The 22,967-nt window shown below is 34.1% G+C and overlaps 1 pseudogene; it reads left to right on the forward strand.

Annotated features, from left to right (window-relative positions):
* The first annotated feature begins 20,130 nt into the window (after positions 1-20,130).
* Positions 20,131-21,166, forward strand: LOC144250805 (protein-L-isoaspartate O-methyltransferase domain-containing protein 1 pseudogene; annotated as a pseudogene).
* The last annotated feature ends 1,801 nt before the right edge of the window (positions 21,167-22,967 follow it).

Below are 22,967 nucleotides of genomic sequence, written 5' to 3' on the forward strand. Positions count from 1 at the left end.
CCAATCAGTTGAAGGCCTGAATAGATAAAAAGACCAGCCTCCCAAAGTGAAAGTTAAATCCCCAGTTGCCTGCCTTCAAGTTTTACCTGTATCATTGGCTCCCCTGGATTTCCAGCTTGACAGCGTTTCCACTAGACTTTCCATCATTTGGAACTGTATCATCTCTCCTGGGTCTCAAGCCTGAAAACCCACACTGCAAATTTTACACTTGCCAGGCTCCATAATCATATGAGCCAATTCCTAATATCTATCTATCTATCTATCTTTCTATCTATCTTTCTATCTATCTATCATCTATCTATCTACCTATCATCTATCATCTCTATAACTTATCAGTTGTGTTTCTCTAGAACATCCTGATTAATACAGAAGTATAAAGTGAAAAACAGAAGAGGGCTAAGAGTAACACCTAAGTAAGGCTTCTTTTTGAATTGACAAATAATTCTGGAGTTCATGTGGAAATGTAAGAGAGTCACAATAACCAGAACAATCTTTAAAAACAACAAAGTTGTATTCCAATTTTAAAATCTACTAAAAATACATAGTAATCAAGACAGTGTAGTAGTGGCACTAATACAGAAGTATAGATCAATGGAAATAATAGAGAGTTCAGAATTAAACCTAAGCCAGGTGCAGTGGCACACACCTTTGTAATCCCAGTGGTTCAGGACACTCAGGCAGGAAGATCACCAAGTTCAAAGCCAGCCTCAGCAAATTAGCAAGGCCCTGAGCAATTTAGCAAGACTGTGTCTCAAAAATAAAAATTAAAAATGGGCTGGAGATGTTGTTCAGTGGTTAAGCACCCCTGGGTTTAATCCCAATACCCTCCTCAATTAAACCTGAACAATCATGCTCAATTGATTTTAGATAGCATAATAGAACAAAAAATTCTTTTTAACAAATGGTATTGAAACAATAATACACTCATATGTAAAGAAATGAAGTTGAACCTCACACAATGCAAGAAAAATAATTTAAAAGGAGTCACACCTAAATTTAAGAGGTAAAACCATAAATCTCTTAAAAGAGAACCTAAAAGTGAATTCTTGAGATCTTAGATATGATACCATAAGTAGAAGCAACAAAAGAAAAACAGATGGTTATGGCTTTGTCAAAATTATATATTTTGTGCATGATAAGACAATAGAAAGAAAAAGACAAACAATGTGGGATTTACTATTGCAAGTAATATATCAAATGAAATTGCTTCCAGAAATTATAGAAAATATTTACAATCCAGCAATAAAAAGACAAACGTCTTCATCCATTTGTGGGGCAATAACAAAATACCAGAAACTAAGCAGCTCTAAATATTAGAAATTTATTGACTGGAAAGAACAAGAACAAATTTTAGACTTGCCAGACCTGGTGTCTGTTTGAAGATCTGTTTTCTGGTTCATAGATTACACCTTCTAAGCTGTGTCCTCTTATGGTAGAGATAGCTAGCTAGCTCTCTAGAGTCTCTTTATAAGGGCTAATAACATTCATGAGGGCTCTACCCTTGACCTCATTACCTCTCAAAGGCCCCATCTCTTAATATCATCACTTTGGAGGTTAGGATTTCAACACATGAATCTTTGGGGGTACACAAGCATTCAAATAATAACAACAAACCAATCAATTTTAAAATAGGTAGATGATCCAAATGAACATTTCTCCATAGAAGAAATGCAAGTGGTCAATAAATAATTTATCATTAGGAAAATGCAAATCAAAACTATAATGACATACCAGTTTACACATATTATGATGTCTGTAGTAAAAAAAAAAAGGCCAGGCAATAATAATTGTTGAAGAGAAATGGAAAATGTAGAATGCTCACACATTGCAGGTAAACTGCTTTTGCTGGTTTAGCTTCTTTGAAAAACAGTCTGACAATTCTTCAGAAAGTTAAAAATAAAATTACCATTTGACCATCAATTCTACACACAGGTATATACTCAAAAGAAATTAAAATATACATCTATGCAAAATTTGTACATGAATGTTCATAACAGTGCTATTAATAGAAACCAAAGGCTGTAAACAACTCAATGACTACTAAGTGATGAATAGATAAATAAAATGTTCATGTATCCATACAATGGAATTTTATTTGGCCATGAAAAGGAAGGGAGTACTGATATTTCTTTCATTTCTAATTTTAATAATTTGTGGACAGGGGTTTATATCAGTGGTAGAGAAATTGCCTAGAATGTGTGAACCTATGCTTGATTTCTAGCACTGCAAAATAATAATAATAATAATAATAATAATAATTTGAATACTTCTAGTGCTCTTTCATCAGCCTACATAAAGGTCTGTCAATTTTGCTCAAAGAACCATTCATCTTTTGGTTTTGCTGATTCTCCCTGTTGTTTTTCTATTCTCTATTTCATTAGTTTCTGCCCCTTTCTCCTCTTTCCCCAGTTTTTAAGGTGGCAGTTTAGGTTATTTTGCAATCTTTCTAAAAGTACAAGTGCTTACAGCTATAAATTCCTCTACAAGCACTACATCCAATAAGTGATGGCAGGTTGTGTCATAATTTTTATTCTTCTGAAAGTATTTTTCTATTTTTTCTTGTGATTTCTTTTTTGACCTATTTGTTGACTATGTTGTTTAATTTTGCATATTTGTGAATTTTCCAAATTCTCTCCATATTTTTACTTCAAGTTTTATTGCATTAAGTTTAGAAGGCAGATTTTACATTATTTCAACACTTTTAAATCTGTTGAGGCTTATCCTGTAGCCAATATGGACTGCCCTGGGTTATTTTTCATGTGTACCTCAGAAGACTACATATTTGGCTATTGTTAAGTGGAGAGTTCTGTAAGTATCTGTAGGTGATGGGCTGTGTTTTAAATGCCACAGAATCCCACTTTTCTTACCAAGATATAGATAGGCTTGAAAAATCATGTGGGGAGTACCATGGATTAAAACAAGAGTCTCTTCACCACTGAGCCACCCCTTTTAAAAAAATTAAAATCTTGAGACAGGGTCTTGCTAAGTTGCTTAGAGCCTTGCTAAGTCGCTGAGGGTGGCTTTGATCTTGTGATTCTCTTGCCTCAGCCTCCTGAGCCTCTGGTATGCACTACCATACCTGGCTTGAACAAATGATTTCTATTTGATGTATGGCCTTAGAACACTTCTAGAGACTTAAATGGTTGATTTATGTATATTTTACCATTTATGCTCACTTTGTTGGGGAGAGGTTCCTAGAAGCTCTTCATACTGCCATTCTGTAAGTGCTTCCCAAAAACTATTTTAGATCAAGGATTTTGATCTGTTTTTCTCACTGCTGTATCTCAGTCTATTCAAACTAGGATGGGCTGATTAGATTACAGCTCTCGCAATCTAGTCATTTTGTCATAAACATTCCTAAATTAACACAGGAGCTTTGAGGAGCCACCTCCTATTCAATCCAAAAAGACACATGTAGATTTTTCATTATTCTGTTATTTTATTATTCGTTATTACACTGTGCTAGACACTGTGGCAAGGAAGTACATGAGAACAATGAGACCTTTGCTTCCAAAAATGTAAAATAATGTGAAAATTAACAGGTATATGAATCATTTTAATTCAGAGGAGATGGAGCATGTGTAATAAGTATATATACTGTAGAAGAAAGAACAAACTCAGGCTCACATCCAGATGAGCAATTGAGCTTCCTAGAGGAAGATTATTTCCTAGAGGTAGTAACATTTGAATTAAAGTGTGAATGATTCATCATATGGTCACTATTATTACTGCATCCTCAAACAAAGGGGATCAGGACTCTGTTCTCCAGTGTCCCACTCCAGAGGAAAATAAAATGAGATTTGGGCAAGGACAGAATAGAAACTTCAAGGCTGCCAGGAGTAGGTAGAAATCTGCTCCTGGTACCACCAAGGATCTATTACTTAGGCCAGGACTAGATAACATTAACATTGATCTTATTCCACTTAATGGACTTCTAAGGGTCTGTTATCCCCCATGGCCACTGCTCTATATTCTCTCTGTCTCTTTAGCTTGATCCTCTGGTTGATCATGTGTATCAGGAGCTGTGATGGATGATGGATAGATGGGATTCTCCCCTGGCTAAAACATGTGGCCAACACACACACACACACACACACACACACACAGAGAGAGAGAGAGAGAGAGAGAGAGAGAGAGAGAGAGAGAGCAGTCCCTGAGCTCTATAAGGGATGAGTCATCACCACAGGCTGAAGTGGAATGGGAATGAAAGTGATTACAAATCTAATGGCCAAAGAATTAGTTTTAACTGCCTGCATCTGTTTTGTCTTGGCTCTGGAAATCATATTTGTATAGATCTATGGAAAGATGCATCAGGACATGAGAAAACTTAATTAGGTTTTGGATGAAAAAATCCTAACCAGAAGATATAGGACCATCTTAGACAAATGCAGATTGTGACCCAATTCTCAAAACATGAACTGTAGCAAAGAGAGTTGAAAGGGGATAGGTATTTAAAACTTGTGAAGGAGTCTTTATGTGGTGCTGAGGATCGAACCCAGTGCCTCCTGCGTGCTAGGCAAGCGCTGTACCACTGAGCCACAACCCCGGCCCCCAATGAAGGAGTCTTTAAACTCAGCCATAATTCAGGGTTAACTTATGGGAAATTTCCATTTAAGTGGCTCAAGTTTGGAGCCAATTATGCATCGTATGGTCTTCTCCTTCCCCTCTTTGCTCATATACAAATATATTCATGCATATTCTTTCTCTCCCTCTCTTTCTCTTTCTCTTTATATATATATATATATATATATATATACACACACACACACACACACACACACACACACACACACACGTATACCTTTAGAAATAAGAATGCCACAATTTAAGTTAAAAGAAAATTCAATGGACATAGACAAAAGTAATGAACTGGAAGACATAAATTAAGAAATAACCTAGGATATAGCACAGACAGCATAGAGATGGAAAATTGAGAGAGAAAGAAAATAGAATGAGAAGCTCTAATATGCATCTAACTGGACTTCCAGAAAAAGAGAATAGAGATATTTTTAAATTAATTGATGAAAGGCACATACCTTTGGATTCCAAATCCCTAGTGGATCCTAAGCGAAGTTATTTACTCTTGAACTATTATAGTGAAACAATACAACCCCAGAGAAAAAGAGAAAATTCTGAAAAAGGGCTCAAAGAGATTACCTATTCAGCAATAGTAGTTAGACTGATAGTTGACTTCTCATTACAATGAAAATGAGAAAAATAAATGAATTTGTATTGCCAATGTGCTAGGAAATAACAATTGTCAATTTCAAATTCTATACTCTGTGTTATGGTTTGGATCTTAAATGTTTCCCTAATGGCTCATGTACTGAAGGATTGATCACCAGCTGATGGTGCTATTGAGAGGTGGTGGAGCCTTTTGGAGGCTGGGTTTAGTGAAAGGAAGTTAAGTCACTGGGAACATGCCCTTGAAGGGGATACTGGGACCCCAACATTTTTCTCTCTCTTTACTTCCCCACCACCATGAGGTGAGCAACTTTTTTCTATCACATACTCTTAATCATGATGCTCTGCCTCACCAAAGGACCAAAACCAACTGATCCAAGCAAAAATGGACTGAAACTTTTAAAACTACAAGCCAAAATAAATTCTTCCTCCTTATGTGTTAATTATCTAAGGTGTTTTGTCACTGTGATGGAAAGCTGACTAATATACCCTATAAAATTATCTATTAAGAATGAAGACTAAGGAGTCAGACATGGTGGTGCACACCCATAATCCCAGCAGTTTGGGAGGCAGAGGCAGGAGGATCACAAATTCAAAGCCAGCCTCAGCAATTTAGCAAGGTTGTAAGCTACCTAGCAAGACCCTATTTCAAAATTTAAAAAATAAAAATAAAAAGGACTGAGGATGTGGCTCAGTGGTTAAATGTCCTTGGATTCAATCCCTGGTATAATAATAATAATAATAATAATAATAATAATAATAATAATGACAGGATGTAGCTCAGTGGTAGAGCACTTGCTTATCATGCATGAGGTCCTGGGTTCAATTCTCATTTTACTGCAATTTTTTTCAAATGATAGAATGAGAAGCTCTAATATGCATCTAACTGGACTTCCAGAAAAAGAGAATAGAGATATTTTCAATCAAATCAAAACAATACAAAAGCGGAGAAGGTTTTCCATTAAGAGTTCTTTGCTAAAGGAAATTCTATAGAATGTATTAAAGGCATAAAGTGATCCCAGTTGGAAAGCCTGGGATGAAAAAAGAAAGGATGGGTAAAATTAAAAGGTTAATATGCATGCAGAGCTTTAAATATTTGGGAGGTGAAATCTTCACCATATTGCCAAATTATAGAGTTAAAAAAAGAACTAAAATACTAGGGATAGGATCATGCTAGGAGGCGGTAAATGGACATAAAATTTTCTGAGGTCCCTAGAGGATTATATAGAATATGGATTAATTTTCTTTGTTAACCATACATCTTAAATTTTCTAGAGTAATTGCTGAAAGTACAAAAACAGAACTCCTAACTTCCAAAGTGGGAAGGGGAAAAAGGTAAAAAAGAAAAAAAAAAAGAATAGAAAAAGAAGATACTGGAGAAATTCCAAAATAAGATGGTAGAAATAAATCCAAGTGTATTAGTAATAATAGCAAAGGTGAATCTACTAAATTATCCAGTTAAAAGACTGTTCAGAATGGATAAAATAGGAAGTCCATCTATATTTAACTTCAAAGGATATATTTAAAATAGAACAATACTGTGACCAGCAGTATTAATAAAAGTGGAGATAAATGTAGTGGGTAAATAATAACTAAAAAAAAAAAAAGAGCTACAGAGTTATGTTAGCAGCAAACCAAACATATCAGGCAAAACATTACTAAAAAAATGCCACTACATAATTATAAAACATTTAATTTATTTTGAAATTATAAAAATTCTCAATATATATGTACTTAATAGTGCAGCTTAAAATATTCATATTAGAAAAGAAAGAAGGGGGGCTGGGGATGTGGCTCAAGCGGTAGTGCGCTCGCCTGGCATGCGTGCGGCTCGGGTTCGATCCTCAGCACCACATACAAACAAGTGTGTCCACCGAAAACTAAAAAATAAATATTAAAAACAAATTTAAAAAAAAATTTTAAAAAAAGAAAGAAAAGAAAGAAGGGTGAAAATCAAGATGCTATGCATATAAGTAATAAAACAGGAAAAGACCAATGGAATAAGAAAAATGATAAGGACAACAGTAGTCACAAATGAAAAGGAAAGCAAATATACAATAGAGAGTATCAACAGACATAAAATTTCATGTGTTAAAAATATTAATGAATTCTTGTTAAGACTGAGTGAAGGAAATATAAAACAGCAATATTAGGATTAAGAAAAGTCTCACACCTATAAACTTTTCAGTGATTATAAGGATACCAAAGAGGGTACTACAAAACAAAATGAATATTTGCCTAGAATAATATAACTTCCCTAAAATGATTCAATAAAATTAAAACTTTGAATAATTCTTTCATAATTAAAAAATTGATCTCACAATGAAATTTTTTTCTTAAAAAGACATTAGAGATGATTTAAAGGTTATCTGAGTAAATTATGATTTCAATCTTATAGATACTCTTCTAGAATACAGGAAGAAAGGGAATAATTCCCAAGTATTGTAATGAGTTTAGCATCAGGTTCATACAGAAACCAAACAAGAGCTAGATGACAAAGGAAAATTGCAGGTCATTCTCACTTTTGAATATGAATGCAAAATCATAAACAAAACATTAGTGAACAAAATACAGAAATATATGGAAAATTAAATGATCAAATTAGGTTTATCCCAGGAATGAAGAATAGTTTTACACTGGGAAATCTAGTAGTATATTTCACAACATATTAAATCAGGGGAATATAGTATATGCTTACTCTACTAAATGCAAATTAATATAACATTCAATATACTTTTATTATGATAAAAAAATTAACAGAAAGAAAATTTATCTTTTTCTAGGCTGGAGTAATATATTTTGCAAACATAACATATAAAATTATAGCAATGCCATGACATCAGCAGGGTAGCAGATTAGTAAATCCAAGGTCCATCATTATTTCAGAAATATGTAAATAAAAATGTACAGACAAAATTACTTTGTGAGAACTGCCCAAACCATCTAAGCGAGCACAATATCCACAATAAGCACAATACTAAGAGAGTAATACAGCAGAGGGAAGAAAAGTGTGTTACTTTTATCAAACACGCCCTTCCCTCCTCCATAATATAGTATTGTAAAATTAGAAAAAAATCTGCCAACTGTGTTTTGAGGATGAACTCAAAACATACAAAATAAATTATATTGAATAAAAAGACTGCTTTCCCTATAAGATCAGGAATAAGAAAATGATGACTGCTCTCAATATTTCTATTTAACATTGTACTAGAAGTTCAAGTGAGTTCAACAAGACAAGAAATATTAACAAAAGGCATACAGTTTAGAAAGGAAGTAGTGAAGTTTATTTATTCATAAGCAGCATGATTATTTAATGTGGAAAAATCTGATGAAATCTGCAAAATATATCCTGGAAATAATAAGTGATCTTAATAATACTGCAGAAGACAAATTCAGTATAAAATGATCTTACATGATATCCAAATATGATATCAAAAATGTAAAATTCAAAAAGTGCCACTTTAAATAGCACCAAAAATATGGAAATACTTAGGAATAAGTCTGACAAAAGATGTTCAAGATTCAAACATCAATAAATTATAACTATAAAATGTATCTTACAGTATTTAAAGAAGACCTAAAGAAACTGAGAGGTATATATTATTCATGGATTGGAAAACTGTTATGATTCTGATGTTATAATTATCCCTAAATTGATATATAGATTCATTGCAATTTCAATTAAAAACTCAGCAGGCTTTTTTTTTTCAGAAATGATATAAATCCCACTTGGCATCAGGATAGCCAAAGTAATCTTGACAAAAAGACAAATGGTTGTTTCCTGATTTCTGAAATTACTATACAAGTAATCAGGCTGGGTGTCTTGGCACCTTTGTAATCCCAGCTCCTCAGGAGGTTGAGGCAAGAGGGTGGTGAGTTCAAAGCCAGCGCCAGCAAAAGCAAGGTGCTAAGCAACCCTGTCTCTAAAAAAAATACAAAATTGGGCTAGGGATGTGGCTCAGTGGTTGAGTGCCCCTGAGTGCCTGGTATTCACCGCCCCCCCCAAAAAAAAACAGTAATCAGTAAAGACACGTGGCCCTGGCATAATGATAGATATATAATGATAGATATATAAAAAATTAAATGGATTAAAAATTCAAAAATAAACACACACAATAAATGGAAAACTGAGTTTTGAGGCAATTGAGTGGTGAAATGACTGTTTTTTCAATATGTGATGTTAAAACAATTGGTTATTAATATGCAAAGAAAGGAGTTTGGTCCATATCTTACACCAAATTAAAAAATGGCTCATGCACTTAAATGTAAAACCACCAACTATAAACTTTTAGGAGAAAATCCGTGTTCCTTGATATTATAAATTGAATTGTGGCCCCCAATGCAACCTCCAATTTATATATTGAAGTCCAACCTGAGTGGGACTATATTAAGGAGTTACTCAAGGCTAAATGAGGCCATAATGGTGTGGTTCTATTCCAATGACTGTCCTTATAAGAATGAGGCACCAGATATGTCTCTCTTACATATCTTAATAATAGATGGCTTCTTTTTTTCGCAGAGTAAAGTCCTTAAGAAGACACAGTGAAAAAAAAGAAGCATCTATTTTCAAGCCAGTAAGGGAGATCTCACCAGGAATCAACCATGCTCATACCTTGATCTTGGACTTTTAGCCTCCAGGTTGAGAAAATAAATATTTAATTTTCCAGTTTGTGGTATAGTGTTATGGTAGTCTAAGCTGACATTGAGTAGGCAATTCTTAGATATGCCACCAAAGTTTGACCCATAAAAACATGCACCATATTATCCAGCTATCCCCCTTCTTTGTATGTATCCAAAGGGAATGAAATAAACATACCAAAGATATAAATATATGTCCATGTCTATTTGTGGCACTATAAACAGAAGACAAGATATGGAATCATCCCAGATGCCCATCAACATATGAAGAAAATGTGATATTATATATATATAATATTATTATAATAATAATATATTAATATAATAATATTATATATATACACACACAGAAACACACAGAGATAAACACAATGTAATAATATTCAGGCATGAAAAGATGAAATCTTTTCATTTGCAGCAAAATGGAGAGAAAACATAGTGCATGATATTAAATGAAATAAACAAGATGAATACAAGAACAGTATGTTGTCTCTCATGTATGAGTAATGATAACTAGAGTTGGGCAGGATACGTTGTTGGGGATGATGGATAAAGCAAGGTTGGATTTGATTAGTGCATGTTGTATGCTTATGTAGAAATATCACTGAATGTGCCATTAACATGTTAATCAAAAGAAAAATAAAAAAGCTAAATCAAATAAATTAAAAACATAATTTGGACTTCATCAAAATTAAAACCTGTTTTCAAAAGAGTGTTGGAAACAACAATAAATGCTGGTGAATATGTGGGGGAAAAGGAACTCCTATACACTGTCGATAAAAATGTAAATTAACACAGCCACTATGGAAATCATTATGGATGTTCCTCAAAAAATTAAACATTGAAATACCATATGTTTCAACCATACCATTCCTTGGTATTTATCCAAAAGAAGTTAAGCCAGTATACTTTAGAGATACATGCATACCCATGTTTACCGCAGCACAATTCACAATAGCCAATATATGTATTCAGCCTATGTGTCTATCAACATATGAATGGATAAATAAAATTAAAGCAATATAGATTGCAAATAAGCACAAGAAAATATATTTAACATTATTAGTAATTAGTGAAATGCAAATTAAAATCACATGTGATACCATTATTAGTGGAGATATGAAAGAAATGATGGGTGGAATGTAAAACAATGCAACTACTTTGAAAAACAATTTGGCATTTTCTTAAAAAGTTAAACATGTATTTACAATATGACCTTCTCTTTCCACTCATAGACACATACTGAAGAGAAAGAAAATGAAACACCAGTATAAGCCTTTACATGAATGTTCATTTATCATAAGCCCAATCTGGAAATAGCATGAATTTCTATTAACAGATGAATGAATAAGCAATGGAATGCTACTCAACAATATAGAGGAGTGAATCACCAGCACAATCAAAAAAGGATGAATATTAAAAATAATTTTGCTGAATGAAAATATAAACAATGTGGACTGTATAATTGAATTATATGAACTTCTTGAGATTTAAACTTATCTATACTAACAAAAAGCACCTAGTGGTTGCCCCAGGATGGGTGGGAGAAATTATGAAGGACACAAAGAAACATTTGGGAGTGATGAATATGTTTATTATCTTGATTAAGATGATGGTTTTGTGGCTGTACACATGTGTCAAAAGTTATGCAATGTCACATTTTACACATGTGCAATTTATTGAATATATTATATCTTAATAAAGCCATTAAAATGGTATATGCTAAACAAAAAAATGAAGTAATATGTAATAAAAACATAAAACAAAATGTGAAGATAATATTTTAAGCATTTCATATTGGGGGAGGAGTTTCAAGATATAATTTACATTTAAATTTGTTATATAATTACAAGAGTAAATATTAAAGGTGAAAAGCAGCATGTTTAACTCTCAAATCAAAATAAAGAAAAATAGAATTTAAGAAATCCATCTTTAGAAAAATAGGAAAGAAGGAAAAAACAGAAAAAGATTGATATCTAAAAATCTCAAAATATAAGGAAAAAATTAGTTTGAATATATACGCAATGAAGTTACTATAACATAATGGGTTAAATGACAGTTGCTATAACTAAATGGCTTATTGGAATAAAAGTGACAAAAACAAAAGCTAGGTCCTTGCAGTTTACAAGAAATGTTTAAGACATAAATATGCCAAAAAATGAAAGCAAAGAATGGAAAATAATATACTAGGCAAATAATAACAAAAGCAAAGTTGATGTGGCAATGTTAATACCAGACACCATTGATTAGGGGAAAACTCATTGATAAGTATTTTTAATGTTTTAAACATAATTCTTTTTATTAGCACATTGTATTTATACTTAATATTGGAGTTCATTTTGACATTCATGGAATATAATTTGCTCCATTTCAGTTCCCAATACTTCCCTTTCCCTCTCTTCCTCCCTCCCTCTATTCCCTTTCCTCTAATCTACTGTCTTCCTCCTATTTTTTGGTAGTTTTTTTAAATTAATGCTTTATAGATTTTTTTTCTACTTCTATGCAAAATGTCATTGTTATTTTATGGGTATTGCATTGAGTCTGTAGATTATCTCTGGTAGTATTGCCATTTTAACAATATTGATTCTCCAAATCCATGAACATGGGAATTCTTTCCATCTTCTAGTGTCTACTCAAATTTCTTTCTTCAGTGTCCCATAATTTTAAATGTAGAATTCTTACACTTCCTTAATTAGGAATATTCCTAGGTATTTTATTTATTTTTGAAGGTATTTTATTTTATTTTGTCAATGGGATTATTTCCATGATTTGTTTCTCAGTAAATTCATTATTGGTGTATAGAAAAGCTACTTTGCTGAATTTATCAGATCTAAGTCTTTTTGTGGAGTCTTTTGGATTTTCTAAGTATGGAACCATATCATCTACAAACCAGGGTAATTTGACTTGTCTTTTCAATTTGTATAACTATATTTTTCTCTGGCCAAATTGTTTGTGCTAAAATTTCTAGTAATATATTGAATGAGAGTGGCAAGAGTGGAAACTTATTATTATTCCTGATCTTAGAGAAATGTATTATTCCTGATCTTAGAGAAATGTATTATTCCTGATCTTAGAGAAAATGCATTCCTTTTTTTCTTTATATATGATAGCAGAATGCATTATAATTCATATTGCAAATATAAAGCACAGATTTTCATATCTCTGGTTGTATACAAATTATATTCACAACAATTCATGTCTTCACACATTTTCTTTGGATAATGATGTCCATCACATTCCACCATCATTTCTAACCTCATGCCCCCTTCCTTCCCCTCCCACCCCTCTGCTATATTGGCTATGATTTTGTCATACATAGCCATTATTATGTTGAGTTATGAACCTTCTGTAATTAATTTGTTCAGGGCTTTTTTCATGAAGCAATGCTGCTTTTTTGTTCTTTTTGGTTATACATAACAATAGAATGTATTTTGAAATATTATACATACATTGAGTATAACTTCCCATTCTTGTGGTTGTACATGATGTGGAGTTAAACTGTTCGTGTATTCATATATGAACATAGGAAAATTATGTCTGATTTATTCTGTCCATCCTATTCCCATCCCCTCTCTTCCCTTTATTCCCCTTTATCTAATTCAACTTCTATTATCCCTGCCTCCATTGTGTGTTAGAATCCACATATCAGAGAGAACATCTGGCCTTTGGTTTGGGGGGAGTGGCTTATTTCACTTAACAATGCTGGATTTTTATCTAAGTTTCTTGTGCATCTATTTAGATAATCATGAGAATTTTATCCTCAATTCTATATACGTGCTGTTTTACATTTATTGATTTATGTATGTTGAAGCATCCTTGCATCCCTGGAATGAAGCCAGATTGGTTATATTTTTTTAATCTGTTGTTGAAATTTATTTTCAAGTATTTTTTGAGGGTTGTTGTATGTAGGCTACAACATACAACAAGGATATTGGCCTGTAGTTTTCTTTTTTCAGTATTTGTGGTAGCTTCTTTGTATAAGTTTGAAGAGCTCTAACTGCCTTTGTTATGTAATAGTTTGAGTGGCATTGGTATCAGTTTTTCTTTAAATGTCTGATAAATCTCAGCAGTGAATCTGTCCACTCCTGGACTTTTCTTTGTTGGAAGACTATTTAATACTTCTTCAATTTGTTACTTGTTATTTACCTATCTATGTATTTATATCCTCTTTCTTCAACTTTTTGTTAAATATGTATCTAACTCATGTGTATCTAAGTCATATATATCTAAGAATTTGTCCACTTCTGCTAGATTTTTCAATTTATTAGCATATAAGTTTTCAAAATATTCTCTAAGAATCCTATGGTTTTTCACTGGCATCTATTTTAATAATCTCTTTTCCACATCTGCTTCTATTTTCTTGGGTCTTCTCTGTCTTTCTTTTAATTAGTTTAGCTAAAAGTTTGTCAATTTTGTTTTTCTTTTCAAAGAATCAACTCTTTATTTCATCAATCCTTTCTATTTTTAAGTGCCTATTTAATTCGTTTCTCTTCTGATGATATTTTTACTTATTTTCTTCTTCTGATTTTGGTTTTGGTTTGCTCTTATTTTCTAAGACTTTTAGATGAATCATTCAGTTATTTATTTGGGATCGTCTCTCTCTCTCTCTCTCTAACATAGGAACTCATAGCTGTAAACATCCTACAATAATGCTTTTGCTGTGTACTTGCTGTATCCTATCAGTCCTGGTATGTTTTTTTCCATGTTCTTTTTGACTCTAGTTTTTTTTTTTAATCCTCCCACAGATTTTTTAAACGACCCATCATTCTTTCAAAGAAGTATTGTTTAGTATCCATATACTAGTATAGTTTTTGTTGTTTCTCTTGCTGTTTATTTCTAGTTTCATTTCATTGTGATCTGACAATGTGTAAGGAATTATTTCAAAATTTTTGTTTGTCAAGACTTGCTTTTGGTCCTAAACTGTAATGTATTTTGGAAAAAAAATTCCATCTGCTGATAAAAAGAATTTGTATTCTGCAACTATTCAGTGAAATATTCTGAAGATGCCTATGGAATCCACTTGATGTATTGAATAATTTGGCTTTGATATTTCTTTGCTGTTTGTTTGGATGATCTATCTGTCATATGGGGATATTGAAGTAACTCACCATTATTATTTGGAAGTTTATCTCTCTCTTAATGTCCTGTAGTTTCTGTTTTATAAAACTGGATTCTCTGATGTTCAGTACACATATATTTATAAACACATTTTCTTTGATGAATTGTTCTTTCCATCCAAAAGCAGAGTAGCTCTATTAACATTCATAAAACTCTACTTCTTAAAAATCAGTCTTTGTCTCTTCTGACTAATTTTGATTTGACGTCTCCTTTGTAAGACTTGTGTACAACTACTCTGGATTGATTCCTGATTCCATTTCCTTGGAATATCATTTTTCATTCTTTCACTTTCAGTTTGTGTATATCATTGTGAAGTGAGTTTCTTTCAGGCAGCAAATTGTAAGGTCTTATTTTTAATCCAATCAACCATTCTGCATTTTTTTTAGTTAAAAAATTAAGTCCATTTACACTAATAAATATTATTTAAATGTACATTCTAGTTGGTGTCATTTTTTGTTTGTTTGTTTTCTTCTGGAAGTTTTGAATATGTTTGCTTCTTTTTCCTTATCCATGTTAGTGATTTGATATCATATTGACTTATTAAAGTTTCATTCTTTCTGAACTTTATCTACTCTCATGATTGTGTTTATATTGTTTAACATTTTGTGTGTATGGTTTCTTTAAGTATCTCTTGTAATGCAGGTTTAGTGGTCATGAATTCCCTTAGTTTATGCTAATCTTGTAAGGTCTTTATTTCTGCTTCATTTCCGAAGGAATACTTTGCTAGATACAGTAATCCAGGTTGGGAGTTATATTCTCTTTAGAGTTGGAAATGCATCATTTCACGACATCTAGGCCTTTATATTTCTATAGATATAGTTTCTCTTATACCTAGTTATACATTTCATTCCCAAGATTTGGGAAAATTTGAGGTTTTATTTCATGGAATAGATTTTGTACACCTTTATCCTGTAGCTCAGCTCACTTGTCTATTCTGATTATCTGTATGCTTGCTGTTTAATGGTTTCCAATAGATCTTATATACTTCTTATTTTTTCTTACTACTCTCTGAATGTGATAACTGATCAATCTTTTCTTCAATACCTGATATTCTTTCTTCTCTATGATCTAGTCTATTAACAATTGGCTTTCAACAGTTTTCTTTTTAACTTGTTGAGCTTTTTATTTACACAATTTCTTTTTATATCTGCTTGATCCTTTTTCAGAATCTCTTATCTTTTTATCAAATTGCTCTTTTATATTCTCCATCATCTCTCCTAATTCATTCCATTGTTTATTTGTATCCTCACTGACATAATTCATTATTTTTTTAAAAAATCAATATTTTGAATTCTTTGTACAGCATGTCATCTACTCTAATATCTTTGGATTGGGTTACTAGAGAGCTATAAACCTTTGGAGAAGTTACATGCCTTTGTTCATATTTCTTGTGTTTCTATGCTGAGATTTCTGCATTAGTTGAGATGAATATCTCTTCCATTTTTATGTGAGGGTCTAGAGAGCATCTTTCCTAACGTACCCTTGGGATATCAGTTTGTTGTGTAGGGTTGTGATTGATTCCAAGTGGAATTCATAGTGTAGTTTCCTTGTGACTTCTTTAGCTGAGATTAGTGAGTCTTGGCCTAAGGGACCCACTTTTTCTGTTGGTGTTACAGGCGTGGAGTACCTTTGTCAGTTCAGGCAAGTGTGTTGTAGATAGTGGAGCATATGTGGTATACTCTTCTGTGGTTACTTCTCCAGTCTTGGCAGCAATGTGCAATCTGAAAAGGTATGGAAGTAACCTATACTGAAGTTACTAGTTGATGTGGTGTTGATACTACTGGTTATGAGTTCTGCTCCCTCACATATTGAATTTTGAACATTAGAGAAACACGCAGAGGCAAGCATTTAAAGCAGGGTTTATTTTAAAAGACTTCTCTGCAGAGGGAGAAGAGGGATAGTTGGTATCCAAGAAGCAGGTGTTCTTCCCTTTTTCACACATCCTAGGCTTCTTTTGTTCTCCTGCCCTCTTCCCATTATCATACTCCTTCCTGCTTACAAGACTAGGCATTTGGCTAGGCCTAGGAAATGCTCAGCGGGATGGCCAAAAGATGGGGAACAGGTGGGCTGAAGGGGGAAGGGCAGGATGGAGCAGCCAAGGACACATTAATTAACAACCTTATAGCTCCCCCGAAGAGAGGGGCAATTCCTGGGATAAATTACCTTAGCAACAGATTACAGCTGGGACCTGTTCTTAATAATGGTGAAGGAAGGGCTCTGAAGGAATTAACCTGTCACTCTCTCAGGGACAGTCCCCAACTTCCTGGACTAACTCAAAATTGGCCTCCTAGATCTGACCTGACTAGATTTACCTACCTATACTGTCTGCCTGTCTAATTCTGGCTTTAGTGTCCACAAGAGTTGAACTATTTTTCACTGTTATCGCTAAGGTGGGGTGTTGTCCAGGAGTGGGACTTCAGGCCTTCTGTAGCCCTAGTCCCTGATCATAAACTGGGGGCTTTTGTTTCCCCTATTCTTTAAATTGAAGTGTGTACTAAGGACTAGGTTATGGATGGAATAAACAGCAGTTCCTCTCAACTGGGCTAAAGGGTATAATTCGGTGGCAAAGCACCCACCCAACGTGTTAAAGGTATTGGACTCAATCCCTACCCTTCTCAGAATAAAGAAATCAAACAGGAATAACAACAACAACAACAACAACAACATAAAAAAAATAACCAATTAAAATTACCACAATATCAACAATGACAGTAGAAAATGGCAAAATAATATGTAAAAAGTTATAAAAGTAAAATTTATAAAAAGTATAAGAGGAGGAAAGCAAAAAGGGAAAAAAAGAAAGGAGAAAAATATTTTTTTTAAATTGAATAATGAGAAAGAGGAAAAGAGAAAAATATTTTAAAGAATGAAAAAAGTAAAGCAGGCTCAAAATAAGAAAAAAATAACAAAATTAAAAAAAAACAGTCACAAATTTCTTCTAACTGAGGCGCTTGGATTACATGTTTCTTTCTGGGTCTTCTCATGTTGGAATATGTCAGCTATGGGGGGTTGGTAGTTGATGATAGCAAAAAAACAGTTGTTTTTCCTCTTAGCTCCCACAGAACGCATTGGGGGTGGTATGCAGGCTGTACTCTGCCCCACATTTCTCTCTGAATTGGTTAGTGGCAATATTGATGGGGCTATATTCACACCTGAGGCTTTTTGGAGATGTACCCAGGGGTGTGGTGAAAGTTGGAGCCACCACAAACACTACATTTTTTTCCCCAGACCGTTTTCTTATTTTGAGACAGGGTCTAGTTGCTTAGGGTTTCTTTAAATTGCTGAGACTGGCTTTAAACTCACAATCCTCCTGCCTAAATCTCCCAAATCACTGGGATTACAGGCATGTGCCACCAAATGCCATCAAACTTGGTTTACAAGCCCTTCTTGTTGTTTAAAGTTAAGTAGTTTATAGAGACCAGGAGGGTACACACTCCTCCAGAGGCCCTCAGTCTGTATATCCTGTATACCCAGGATGGGGCAAATGTCCAAATCAGGGGGTATCCTAACAATGTCTCTGAAAGTGGGGGAAGCTATCAAATCACTGAGTTTTGCGCTAGAGGTGGTATTACAGCAACCCAGCAATTTACCAGCCTAGGTTTTGGTGTTTTCAGACCTGACTGCCACCACAACAAAATAAAACAAATCAAAACAAACAAACACTCATGCTTGGTCTTGCTATTTTTCAGAGAGTGGGACCAGCTACCAGCTAAGGTTGAAAATTGCTTTATAGTTTTCTCTAGGTTACCTTTCTCCTTCTCTGTGCTCTTTTAGATTTCCCATCATTTTATTAATTCCAGAGTTCTTCCTCTTTTTCTCTCCTGTGAATACAGCTTCTCCTTTGTTGCCCTCTGGCTTTTCTCACTCACAGTGTTGCACGAAGAGAACTTCCATTACATAATCTTTTTTTTTTTTTTGGTGCTGGGGATTGAACCCAGGGCTTTGTGCATACAAGGCAAGCACTCTACCAACTGAGCTATATCCCTAGCCCCATAATCTTATTCCTTTCTCATGAAACCTTTTCTAACTTTCAAATGTTGAACAATGTGAAAGCTTTAGTTTTTCTTTTGGCAGGAATGCATTCTTCCACTGAGCTTCACTCCCAACTAACATTACATATTTTAAGAGAGTGACCATTAAAAATAACCTTGGGATATTAGGATAAAATGGAATATCATTTTGGAATTGTATTTAGCTCTGTATAAGAGAAAATTCAAATAACAATGGCTTTAAATAAGAGAGAGTCTTGTTGAACAGACTGCAGTTGGGGTGTCTCTGAACTACCTCATGCTGAACCTGAAGGCTGAAGGGCTGCCCCCCAACCTGGGAGATGCCAAGCAAGCTGATAATGGAGATTTTCTGCTGGGTGGGCCTATCCTTCCTAGGCAAACTAAATCTGCATATATGTATTTCCTGCCTTTTGTCTCACTTTGCTACCTCTTCTCTTTTAAAAGACTTCTCAGGCTTAGAGATTCCAAGATGGAATGTTTGAAAAAAAAGTTTCTTCTATCTTCCCTCAAAGCTGGCTTTGATTAGACCTCTTTTCCTATCAAATTGAATCTGAGTATCTATGAAACAGCAAACGATATAGTCTAGCTTCTTTTGTTTAGCAACAGTGCCACCTGGTAACACTTTTCTTCTTTCATCATAACAAGGAGCTCCAAGATAAGCAGCTTACTTAGGATGCCAGCTAACTTAGATCTCTGTTTTTGGTTTTTTGTTTCTGTTTTTCTTTTATGGTGGGGGCATGAGATGGCTGCAGATGCTCTAGTAATTCCTTCCACATTTGGGGGAGACAAAAGAAACAAAATACAAAGGCAAAATTAAATGTGTCTTCTGAGTTTATTTTCCTCCTCCAAACACAGCTAGCACACAAATGCATACCTACATACAAAAACCACAAATACTCTCTCCTAGGGCTTTCCGCGCATGCCCAACTCTCTGGCGGTACTGGAGGCCAGGACAGTCCGGCTGCCCCCGCCCCCCCCCCCCCCCGCCGGCTGCGGTGGCGGCGGTGTTGTTGTGGTGTTGTGGTAGTGGTGGCGGAGCTTGCAGAGTCCTAGTCCCTGGCTCCCGCGCCGCTGTGGCTGGCCAGATCGACCGCAGCGCCACAGGATCAGTTTATTTTGGGAAATCAAGTGCAGTATTAAAAAGAAAACAAACCACATTACATTATTGTAAACCATTTCTACTGATCTTATTACATTTTTAAATTTATGATTTGATTTGAATATTATCATGGGAGGAGCTGTGAGTGCTGGGGAAGATAATGATGACTTAATTGATAACCTTAAAGAAGCTCAGTATATCCGTACTGAAAGAGTGGAGCAAGCCTTCAGAGCAATTGATCCTGGAGATTACTATTTATTACTACAGAGACAATGCTTACAAAGACTTAGCCTGGAAGCATGGAAACATACACTTGTCAGCACCTTGCATTTATTCTGAAGTTATGGAAGCATTGAAACTTCAACCAGGATTATCTTTTCTTAACCTGGGAAGTGGAACCGGATATTTAAGTACAATGGTGGGCTTAATTTTAGGTCCTTTTGGAATAAATCATGGGATTGAGCTTCATTCAGATGTGGTGGAATATGCTAAGGAAAAACTGGAGAGCTTCATCAAAACTAGTGATAGCTTTGATAAATTGGAGTTCTGTGAACCTGCATTTGTGGTTGGTAATTGCCTCCAGATAGCATCTGACAGTCATCAGTATGATCGAATTTATTGTGGAGCTGGAGTTCAGAAAGACCATGAAAATTACATGAAAATATTACTAAAAGTTGGAGGCATACTAGTTATGCCTATAGAGGATCAGTTAACACAGATTATGCGAACTGGACAAAATACTTGGGAAAGTAAAAATATTCTTGCTGTTTCATTTGCTCCACTTGTACAACCAAGTAAGAATGATAATGGCAAACCAGGTTCTGTGGGACTCCCTCCTTGTGCTGTCAGGAATCTACAGGACTTGGCTCGTCAGCGCACACTTACAAACTTCATAAATGATGAGATGCAGGCCAAGGGGATTCCTCAAAGGGCTCCACCTAAGAGGAAAAGAAAGAGAGTTAAACAGAGAATCAACACTTATGTGTTTGTGGGTAATCAGCTCATTCCTCAGCCTTTAGACAGTGAGGAGGATGAAAAAATGGAAGAAGATAACAAAGAAGAGGATGAGAAAGATCATAATGAAGCCAGAGGAGCCACCACAGAATTTACTGAGTGAAAAAATCATGAAGCTGCCCCTCCCTGAGTCTTTGAAAGCTTACTTGACATATTTTAGAGACAAATAACTTATATCAAAAAGAATGCCTACTGATGATTCCTTTAGTCTCTAAAATGTAGTGTTTATTAGGAGTTAAAAGAAAGAGAATTATTTGTTTCATCAGAGTGAATCATAGTGGAAAAAAATATAACTTGTTTCTCTTAGTAACAAAGATGATGTATTCAGTGATGAAAAAGAAACTCTTTTATAAAATCTATTTTTCTTTAAATCTTGGGAAAATGCTGTTTTAACTCAGTGACTTCAAAGAGTAATGCAGCAATAGTCAAGACTTTGTGTAATATAAGTCCTTTTCTGATTCCCTACAGATTTGTAGAGGTGAGGGTTAGATTTAATTTTATATAAGTAATTGTTAAGCATATATAATCTGATTTGAATTGCAGTTGTTTGCATTTCCTTTATGAAAACTTTCTTATCTAATAAGGAAATCAAATGCTTTGTGAACCTGTTTACCTTACTTTTGTTGCAATCACTGTTGCTGAGTTGCTGTAGATATGTTCCGGGCAATATATGAGTGCAATAATAATACAAGATATTGAGTAATTTAGCTTTAAAAAACCCACAAATTTCATGAAATTTTACAGCCCTGCAGCTTTTACTTTTAAATTTATTGCCAAAAGACATGGGGAAAATACCTGCTTCTCTTATAGAGATTTTAAGAGCACAGCAAGTGAATATTAAAGTAGAAAGTATATACTTAATACAACTCAATTTGTATGGACCCTTTACATTTTCAGTATTTAAAAATAATGAGGTTATCTTAACTCAGAATTTTCAAAGGTAGTATATTTAGGATTGTTTTTCTGTAGTTCACTGTACAAAGTATTTGATTTTTTTTTAAAAAAAATCTATCATCCTCTCTAACTATAGTAGCATAGAGAAAAGAGTGAATAAATAAGCACGAGTGATCACCACTTTCTCAGATAGCTCGGAATAGCAGGGCCAGAGCAGATGTGGTCAGCTGATGCACTTTAGCAAATGGGACTTCTAGCCTATCTGTATATTTAACTTTACAAGATAGGGATAAACTTGCCTACATTTGCTTTGGATCTTTCTAGTGTAAGAAATATTCACAGAACTTGTATGTAGACACATTTGTGTTAATAATCTGGTTCAGAATCATAGTGTAATCTTTGGGACCTACACCATGTGCGTTCAACTTCTTCCCATATTTTTCTGTTTCTTTGGTAAAAATATATATTCATTTTTGCTTAATGTTGCATACTTAAGCTACATAGTGTATCAGTGACAAAACAGGTAATTAATGCCGTTATTAGGATTTTTTTTTCCTCTTAAGGCTTGGAAACACTCACTCCTTGTTAAAATGTACAATGTAATATATTTACTACTTAGTGTTAACATGGATCATGTATTTTTTAAAGGGAAAAATTTGAAATTACCATTTATTACCACCAGCATCATATTAAAACAGTTGCTAGATTTTCTTATGGAAACTCAAATCATTGTGTAGTGAAAGACTGTTATCTCTTTACTAAGATTCAAATATTGTTTCAAAAATCTCAGCTCTAGTAATTCCACATATCTAAAACACTTGTTTGGGGTGGGTACCTAACTCAGTGGTGGACCCCTTGACTAGCATGTGTGAAGCCCTGGGTTCTGTGCTCAGAACCACAAAAACAATAACAAGCAATTGTTTGAAATGATCTAGACACGAAATTGCCCCCAATCATTTTAGTAATGTGAAAGAAAATTTCTTGGAAGGTATTTGTTTTATACTCATGGC

The sequence above is a fragment of the Urocitellus parryii genome, chromosome X, assembly GCF_045843805.1.
Source record: "Urocitellus parryii isolate mUroPar1 chromosome X, mUroPar1.hap1, whole genome shotgun sequence".
Classification (NCBI taxonomy): domain Eukaryota; kingdom Metazoa; phylum Chordata; class Mammalia; order Rodentia; family Sciuridae; genus Urocitellus; species Urocitellus parryii.